The sequence below is a fragment of the Vicugna pacos genome, unplaced genomic scaffold (genome assembly GCF_048564905.1).
Source record: "Vicugna pacos unplaced genomic scaffold, VicPac4 scaffold_14, whole genome shotgun sequence".
Taxonomy (NCBI): Eukaryota; Metazoa; Chordata; class Mammalia; order Artiodactyla; family Camelidae; genus Vicugna; species Vicugna pacos.
The window spans coordinates 5034511-5043936 of record NW_027328735.1 but is presented as its reverse complement, the minus strand read 5'-3'; the positions used below and the strand labels follow the sequence as shown (position 1 = coordinate 5043936).

The 9426-nt window shown below is 45.1% G+C and overlaps 1 long non-coding RNA gene across 3 annotated transcripts; it reads left to right on the top strand.

The window, feature by feature from the left end:
- Window positions 1-4222: 4222 nt before the first annotated feature.
- On the top strand, window positions 4223-9372 carry LOC140692637 (uncharacterized). 3 transcript variants are annotated; one of them, XR_012068198.1, is made up of 3 exons: window positions 4223-4356; window positions 8687-8799; window positions 9008-9164. It is a non-coding gene; the product is annotated as an uncharacterized lncRNA (long non-coding RNA). The 3 variants fall into 3 exon arrangements; XR_012068199.1 differs by lacking the exon at window positions 4223-4356 and adding an exon at window positions 9229-9372 and having other exon boundaries at window positions 8537-8799; window positions 9008-9098; XR_012068200.1 differs by lacking the exon at window positions 4223-4356 and adding an exon at window positions 9181-9310 and having other exon boundaries at window positions 8537-8799; window positions 9008-9098.
- The last annotated feature ends 54 nt before the right edge of the window (window positions 9373-9426 follow it).

The window sequence follows — 9426 nt, the reverse complement described above, 5'->3', positions numbered from 1 at the left end:
CTTCTTTCCATTCCATCTTGCTGCTTTTCTATTCAGGGGAGTTTTCTCAACCTTTCTTTTAGAAAAACTTTTGAACTGCTGAATTCTTTTAAGATTTGCCGGTCTGTAGAATTCTCTAGCTCTGCCGTTATTTGAAATGGTGTTCATGTGGCATAGGCTACCCTAGGTGGCAGCATTTGGCCATTCAGGATATGTTCTGTGTCCTGGCACTCCTCCCTGTCCTGCAATATTGCTGCCGAGATATCAGCTGAAACCCCTCTGGAGGTTTCCTTGTGACTATGTTGTTTCCTCCAGGTGCATTTTAAATCACTCGGATATTCGTGAACTTTGTTGATTTGAATCATACAGCTGCTGGTAGGTCTATTGGGATTCCACCTCCTTCGGATGCTGTGTAATTCCTGAATTCGCATAGATGATTCTTTCTTGGCTTTCAGCAAGTTTCAGTCTGATTTTTCTACAGATAAATTTTCAGACACTTTTTGTTTCTTTATCTCTTGCTTTTCCATCTGGGACTCATGATTTCTATTCTTTCATGCCCTGTCTTAACCCAGGGTTCAACTGCAATGTTTTCATTTGTTTGCACTTGCTTTCCTATGTCTGCTTCTGACCGAGGTTTTTCTCTTCCCCTGTCTTCACAGTCATTCACGCGTCCCTCTGCATTATCTAGTCTGCTAAGGACTGAATTCTAGCCCTGATATTATCACAACCATTGAGTTTCCTGATATTTTTGGCTCGTGTTGAGACTTTCTCTTCCCCTTTTCTGGTATTCTGCCTTTTGTGATTCTGAGACACTGGTGTTCTTCAGTGTTTTCCTGACCTTCATTTTCAACACTTGTTCTGGATAGCGTTTTGCAGACTAGTTGTTTGAAAGCTTATCTTTTGCGCCTTCAATATCTTTGGAACTGAAAATGGTACTTCCTGTTTCTTTTACTGTTCTTCTTCATCTCTACTGGTCAGGTAATATCAGGTATCTAATGTAGACTTCTAGGGCTTTGTTAATTGAAAATTTTAGACTCTTGTCTCTACGCAATTCCATGGGATTTCTGTGAGGACAATTTCTCCTAGGCATTGATGCCATAACCTGTACCTGTGTGTGTTGTTTGGTATATCTCCAATTGCTGGTGTTGCATTAGTTGTGATGAACAACCCATTCTACTTCGATTAGCATAACTTCATTTTGATTATACTTATCTCACACTTCTGAAAGTGCACAGGACACTTCCTCTTGTGGAAATGAAGCTTCTAAAAGTTCTCAGCTCTGCATTCTTCTCTATGTCATTTTGGAGTGTTTCCAAAACAGCAAACTGAGAGTGCTCTTCTGCTTTTTATTGCCACGGGAATGTCCCAATGAAATGAGTTCTTTCCAGAGCTTCTCTGTCTACAGAAACAGCAGTGGAAGCATATCTATGGATGTCACATATCAGGGCCTGCTGGAATGATCCCGCAGACCTTCCTTGTTGTCCTAGGTGCCGTACCGTGCCGGTGCCATCCAAAATGTAGCATCCGCTTTTGGGAGATAGTGCTGAAGGGAATGCTTCCTCTTCTCACGCTGTGGACTTGGACCACTCTCCCTTGTCCTCTCATCCTTGTGGCACGGGTGCACGAAGGCAACCACAGAGTTGTTGCGCATCCTGTGACTCAAACCAATCCATAATCCCAGCCCAGGTTATGAATGTAGCATATCCTAAGGCTTTTCATTCTGATTTCAAATTCAAGGCCCCCTGGATCCCTCAGACCAGATGCACGATATCTCTGATTCAGCCCCACACGTGCTCTATTGGCAAAATTCCCAATTGGTCCCTGGTCCTGCAGATGTACTGGGTGTGGCCATGGGACATATCGGTAATCGCAACCGCGCGACCAGTGTGGTTGATTTATTATTGGTACACAGTTCGGTTTGCTCTCTTGATTCGACCCACCACATCCCACAACGCACTCCAGATCCCTGAGACTCAACGTGTGCCATCATCCGTAGCTCTATGCCTCACTGACCGTTGCCTCTGCTACCTCAAATTTGGCAGCTGGGATCTTGGTCTCAGAATTAACTGTGGGGATATTTTGCGCTGGTTTCTTTGAGTTCTCTCAGCCAAGCATCTGCTGTGCACTCTTGTAAATCTCAGCACATCACCTTCAAACCCATGTCTCCTGTCCGCTTGAGAGTGTGCGTCCAAGTTAAACAGAGTTTCACCCTTGTTGCTCCATCACCAGGGGTCCGAACCTGCACTGGTTTCCATTCCCTGCTTTGCATTCTCCTGCTTCCAGGTGTCCTGAGGCCTCATCCTGTCTTTGGGAGTAACAGACCTCTCTTCGGCCAGTGTCCTATGCTAAGGGCTGGGTGAGTGGATGTTTCCATTGCTCTGTACATGGGAGCGAGTGAGTGCAGGTTGCACTTCTTCTCTGCCAACTGGGCATCGATGAATCAACACTATCCAGATACATTTCACAGAAATGTGATATTTGCTTAGCTCTTTGTTTCTATACAGCCGTGGTGGGAGGGATTGTCCGAAGACAACTATTTTGACATTGTGTTGATATCCCATTTGCAGTCTTTAAGAAGTTTAACAGAACTCATTTACATGTTTTGGGAGTTATACGAAAATGGAGTTATTTTTTGAAACACACTCAATCGACCTAGAAGCCAGACTTGTCAATTTTGGTAACATTTTGTCAGCTCTACGGAAAAGCTAGACAGATAGAATGCAAACTAGCAGTCCAAAGTGTTCAAGGGGTCATGTCAGCTCTTTAAGGTTGAAGCCTCCGAAACCAACAGGAACCATGAAATAACTTTTGGAAACATGGAATAACCCCCAACCTTGGATACACTTGTGCATGTGGTGCCCTGTATCCCAATGACACCTACTGGCCAATGTTGGCATTTCAAGGGGTAACATCCCTCTCTAGGAAAATACAAGAGGAAACAAACCAAATATATACATTTAGGTTTGAATCCAAAAGCACCTAGAGGCATTCTAGCTAGGAGAATCCTGCTGCAGTTATGCTAGTCTATTGAGAACCAGGTGTTTTTCTATCAGTGTTGAGAACGCTTAATCATCCGATCCTGTAGTTTAAAGCCATTTAACGCAACCAAGTCTGCACCCCCATGATATAGTGCCCCCGGGGGCTTGACTCAAGTGAAAGACGATCCACATAAGCTGTGTCTTTAATGTCATTGGCGACTTTTACAGTTCAGTTCACTTTCTGACTTGTACTATTTACCTTCACTGTCTTGAAAAACTGAAGCCTAATACAGATTCATGTTCAGTCAAAGATTCCCCTCACTTACCACACTCCCTTCACCCCAGGGAAGACATAAACACAACATTTGCTGAATCTAGCGGAAGGACATCGTTTCTAGGTGTGAGCTAAGTATTCAATTTTATCTATTTCAGCCGAGACTATTTGACCTTTAAGGTGTTCACTGTTGTTCACAGAGAGTGAAGCTGGAGGAACTCTGATTCTAGGAGGGGCTTGCTCTTCTCGTAATGGCTTCATTGCAGCTCAGGTACTGATCCTTCAAAATGGATGCCTGAGTGGAGGGGAGGCAAGGGCAAGTGCTCACTAGCTAGGCCCAAACCTGGGAAAAGGCTTACCTGGGCTTGTTGAATTTTGGTCTGAATGGCTTGGGAATGCCCCTTGGGACGTGTGGATTCTCACGACCTCTTCCAAGAACAGGAGCGTTTTGATCATCTCTGCCATTTCTTCTCCTTCAGACGTCAGGGACCTTGGACCCGTTATTGGAGAAGAGAATTGAGGAACTTCCTCAAGTCCACGTTGGCACTCCGTATGTTTCTGCCTGTATCAGTGAGTTTCAATAGGTCTCATGAATGTCTTTTGAGCCTGGTATCCTCTACAGCTGTCTCCACGCCAGTATTCTCCATTGTAGCAGAACATCTCTCATCCATGTGTTCGCATCTCTCCTCAATCCGTGCAGCCAGCTTATCGGCCAGCTTCTCTTCGTGTCTCCCCTAAAGTCGACTTCACCAGGACTGGGCAAGTCTGAAAGTACCTCGGAGCCTGACCAGTAAGCTGATGACAGGCAGATCTTCCACTGTCTGCCCTTTCAGGTTCTGGAAACTGACCTGTGACCTCAGGTCTTTGGGCAGCAGCAGTATCTCGAACTTACACAGCTTCCCGGACCAAACACCTAAGCCAAGCTCCACAGAGGGCGGCAGCCCCTCCATCACACTGATCCACCCACAGAACTCTGCCCGGTTACCTAGGATCCAACAGCCACAACAAGCCTCGCGGTAAACACCAACATTCCACCTGGAATCCAACCGCTAACTGCCATCCCCAATGGCTGCTGCATCTTGTCAGTGTTGGGGGAGGGGCTGCATCCGACGAGAGGTTCCTAAGGTAAATGTGATTCTACCCACTAGCGTCCCATGGGCCTTTCTTCTTCCCTCTTTCCTTTGGTTCAGAGCTCTATGCACCGTACCAATGGAGGGAAGTGTGTCCCTTTTCAGTTGATGGTTTCACACGTCTTTAAACTTTCTAACAGTTCACAGTACACAGGGACCCACTAAAGGAGACTTATGTTCCTATAATATCCGTACACCCGGAATACATATGCGTCGCCTGATTTCTGCTGAAACACCCACACTCTCAGGACATGGATCCATTGGATTCATGGGGGCTGAAATTCCAAGAAATGAAACCAACCCCAATGTGCACTTTGCTGTCGGTCTCTTTTGCACTTAGTACACTTTGGCAGAGCTACTTGCCTTTGTTATAGGCTTCTTACATTTCTTCTCTACGTAGCCTAGAATATGGCATTCCTTCATCCTGTTGGAAGACATACAAGTCTACATCACGGACTAGGAAACCATTTGATTCCAAATCGGCATTAGTGTTAGGTCACGATATGCTCTTATGAATCAAAATTTACGAATATGAATGCACGCTTCTGATTTCCGAATACAAGTGTGCTGAGTACATGCAAGCCACGATACTGGGTCGATGCGTTCTGAATGACCCTTGACCTCACCTTGAGTATTTTCTTTTGAATAATCATGGTTCCCTTTGTATATGTCAGCCAACCATACCATTTTGGTGCTTGTTTGTTGGTTTGATTCTTTGTTGGTCTTCTTCTCGCTTGTTTTGCAAACACGTCAGGCCATGCATCTCTCCTTTCGCTTCAAACAGAGTCAAATAAGCTGATTCACTTAAGAGAGTGCTTCCAATCACCTATGATTTCCTGCTTCCCTCTCCCATCTTTAGGGTTTTGATGTCCTCCTTAAGTTCTTCTTCTTTCTTCTCTGCCACACATGCTCTTCTTGCATTTCCAATAATGGTTTCTTCTTTCCATTCCATCTTGCTGCTTTTCTATTCAGGGGAGTTTTCTCAACCTTTCTTTTAGAAAAACTTTTGAACTGCTGAATTCTTTTAAGATTTGCCGGTCTGTAGAATTCTCTAGCTCTGCCGTTATTTGAAATGGTGTTCATGTGGCATAGGCTACCCTAGGTGGCAGCATTTGGCCATTCAGGATATGGTCTGTGTCCTGGCACTCCTCCCTGTCCTGCAATATTGCTGCCGAGATATCAGCTGAAAGCCCTCTGGAGGTTTCCTTGTGACTATGTTGTTTCCTCCAGGTGCATTTTAAATCACTCGGATATTCGTGAACTTTGTTGATTTGAATCATACAGCTGCTGGTAGGTCTATTGGGATTCCACCTCCTTCGGATGCTGTGTAATTCCTGAATTCGCATAGATGATTCTTTCTTGGCTTTCAGCAAGTTTCAGTCTGATTTTTCTACAGATAAATTTTCAGACACTTTTTGTTTCTTTATCTCTTGCTTTTCCATCTGGGACTCATGATTTCTATTCTTTCATGCCCTGTCTTAACCCAGGGTTCAACTGCAATGTTTTCATTTGTTTGCACTTGCTTTCCTATGTCTGCTTCTGACCGAGGTTTTTCTCTTCCCCTGTCTTCACAGTCATTCACGCGTCCCTCTGCATTATCTAGTCTGCTAAGGACTGAATTCTAGCCCTGATATTATCACAACCATTGAGTTTCCTGATATTTTTGGCTCGTGTTGAGACTTTCTCTTCCCCTTTTCTGGTATTCTGCCTTTTGTGATTCTGAGACACTGGTGTTCTTCAGTGTTTTCCTGACCTTCATTTTCAACACTTGTTCTGGATAGCGTTTTGCAGACTAGTTGTTTGAAAGCTTATCTTTTGCGCCTTCAATATCTTTGGAACTGAAAATGGTACTTCCTGTTTCTTTTACTGTTCTTCTTCATCTCTACTGGTCAGGTAATATCAGGTATCTAATGTAGACTTCTAGGGCTTTGTTAATTGAAACTTTTAGACTCTTGTCTCTACGCAATTCCATGGGATTTCTGTGAGGACAATTTCTCCTAGGCATTGATGCCATAACCTGTACCTGTGTGTGTTGTTTGGTATATCTCCAATTGCTGGTGTTGCATTAGTTGTGATGAACAACCCATTCTACTTCGATTAGCATAACTTCATTTTGATTATACTTATCTCACACTTCTGAAAGTGCACAGGACACTTCCTCTTGTGGAAATGAAGCTTCTAAAAGTTCTCAGCTCTGCATTCTTCTCTATGTCATTTTGGAGTGTTTCCAAAACAGCAAACTGAGAGTGCTCTTCTGCTTTTTATTGCCACGGGAATGTCCCAATGAAATGAGTTCTTTCCAGAGCTTCTCTGTCTACAGAAACAGCAGTGGAAGCATATCTATGGATGTCACATATCAGGGCCTGCTGGAATGATCCCGCAGACCTTCCTTGTTGTCCTAGGTGCCGTACCGTGCCGGTGCCATCCAAAATGTAGCATCCGCTTTTGGGAGATAGTGCTGAAGGGAATGCTTCCTCTTCTCACGCTGTGGACTTGGACCACTCTCCCTTGTCCTCTCATCCTTGTGGCACGGGTGCACGAAGGCAACCACAGAGTTGTTGCGCATCCTGTGACTCAAACCAATCCATAATCCCAGCCCAGGTTATGAATGTAGCATATCCTAAGGCTTTTCATTCTGATTTCAAATTCAAGGCCCCCTGGATCCCTCAGACCAGATGCACGATATCTCTGATTCAGCCCCACACGTGCTCTATTGGCAAAATTCCCAATTGGTCCCTGGTCCTGCAGATGTACTGGGTGTGGCCATGGGACATATCGGTAATCGCAACCGCGCGACCAGTGTGGTTGATTTATTATTGGTACACAGTTCGGTTTGCTCTCTTGATTCGACCCACCACATCCCACAACGCACTCCAGATCCCTGAGACTCAACGTGTGCCATCATCCGTAGCTCTATGCCTCACTGACCGTTGCCTCTGCTACCTCAAATTTGGCAGCTGGGATCTTGGTCTCAGAATTAACTGTGGGGATATTTTGCGCTGGTTTCTTTGAGTTCTCTCAGCCAAGCATCTGCTGTGCACTCTTGTAAATCTCAGCACATCACCTTCAAACCCATGTCTCCTGTCCGCTTGAGAGTGTGCGTCCAAGTTAAACAGAGTTTCACCCTTGTTGCTCCATCACCAGGGGTCCGAACCTGCACTGGTTTCCATTCCCTGCTTTGCATTCTCCTGCTTCCAGGTGTCCTGAGGCCTCATCCTGTCTTTGGGAGTAACAGACCTCTCTTCGGCCAGTGTCCTATGCTAAGGGCTGGGTGAGTGGATGTTTCCATTGCTCTGTACATGGGAGCGAGTGAGTGCAGGTTGCACTTCTTCTCTGCCAACTGGGCATCGATGAATCAACACTATCCAGATACATTTCACAGAAATGTGATATTTGCTTAGCTCTTTGTTTCTATACAGCCGTGGTGGGAGGGATTGTCCGAAGACAACTATTTTGACATTGTGTTGATATCCCATTTGCAGTCTTTAAGAAGTTTAACAGAACTCATTTACATGTTTTGGGAGTTATACGAAAATGGAGTTATTTTTTGAAACACACTCAATCGACCTAGAAGCCAGACTTGTCAATTTTGGTAACATTGTGTCAGCTCTACGGAAAAGCTAGACAGATAGAATGCAAACTAGCAGTCCAAAGTGTTCAAGGGGTCATGTCAGCTCTTTAAGGTTGAAGCCTCCGAAACCAACAGGAACCATGAAATAACTTTTGGAAACATGGAATAACCCCCAACCTTGGATACACTTGTGCATGTGGTGCCCTGTATCCCAATGACACCTACTGGCCAATGTTGGCATTTCAAGGGGTAACATCCCTCTCTAGGAAAATACAAGAGGAAACAAACCAAATATATACATTTAGGTTTGAATCCAAAAGCACCTAGAGGCATTCTAGCTAGGAGAATCCTGCTGCAGTTATGCTAGTCTATTGAGAACCAGGTGTTTTTCTATCAGTGTTGAGAACGCTTAATCATCCGATCCTGTAGTTTAAAGCCATTTAACGCAACCAAGTCTGCAGCCCCATGATATAGTGCCCCCGGGGGCTTGACTCAAGTGAAAGACGATCCACATAAGCTGTGTCTTTAATGTCATTGGCGACTTTTACAGTTCAGTTCACTTTCTGACTTGTACTATTTACCTTCACTGTCTTGAAAAACTGAAGCCTAATACAGATTCATGTTCAGTCAAAGATTCCCCTCACTTACCACACTCCCTTCACCCCAGGGAAGACATAAACACAACATTTGCTGAATCTAGCGGAAGGACATCGTTTCTAGGTGTGAGCTAAGTATTCAATTTTATCTATTTCAGCCGAGACTATTTGACCTTTAAGGTGTTCACTGTTGTTCACAGAGAGTGAAGCTGGAGGAACTCTGATTCTACGAGGGGCTTGCTCTTCTCGTAATGGCTTCATTGCAGCTCAGGTACTGATCCTTCAAAATGGATGCCTGAGTGGAGGGGAGGCAAGGGCAAGTGCTCACTAGCTAGGCCCAAACCTGGGAAAAGGCTTACCTGGGCTTGTTGAATTTTGGTCTGAATGGCTTGGGAATGCCCCTTGGGACGTGTGGATTCTCACGACCTCTTCCAAGAACAGGAGCGTTTTGATCATCTCTGCCATTTCTTCTCCTTCAGACGTCAGGGACCTTGGACCCGTTATTGGAGAAGAGAATTGAGGAACTTCCTCAAGTCCACGTTGGCACTCCGTATGTTTCTGCCTGTATCAGTGAGTTTCAATAGGTCTCATGAATGTCTTTTGAGCCTGGTATCCTCTACAGCTGTCTCCACGCCAGTATTCTCCATTGTAGCAGAACATCTCTCATCCATGTGTTCGCATCTCTCCTCAATCCGTGCAGCCAGCTTATCGGCCAGCTTCTCTTCGTGTCTCCCCTAAAGTCGACTTCACCAGGACTGGGCAAGTCTGAAAGTACCTCGGAGCCTGACCAGTAAGCTGATGACAGGCAGATCTTCCACTGTCTGCCCTTTCAGGTTCTGGAAACTGACCTGTGACCTCAGGTCTTTGGGCAGCAGCAGTATCTCGAACTTACACAGCT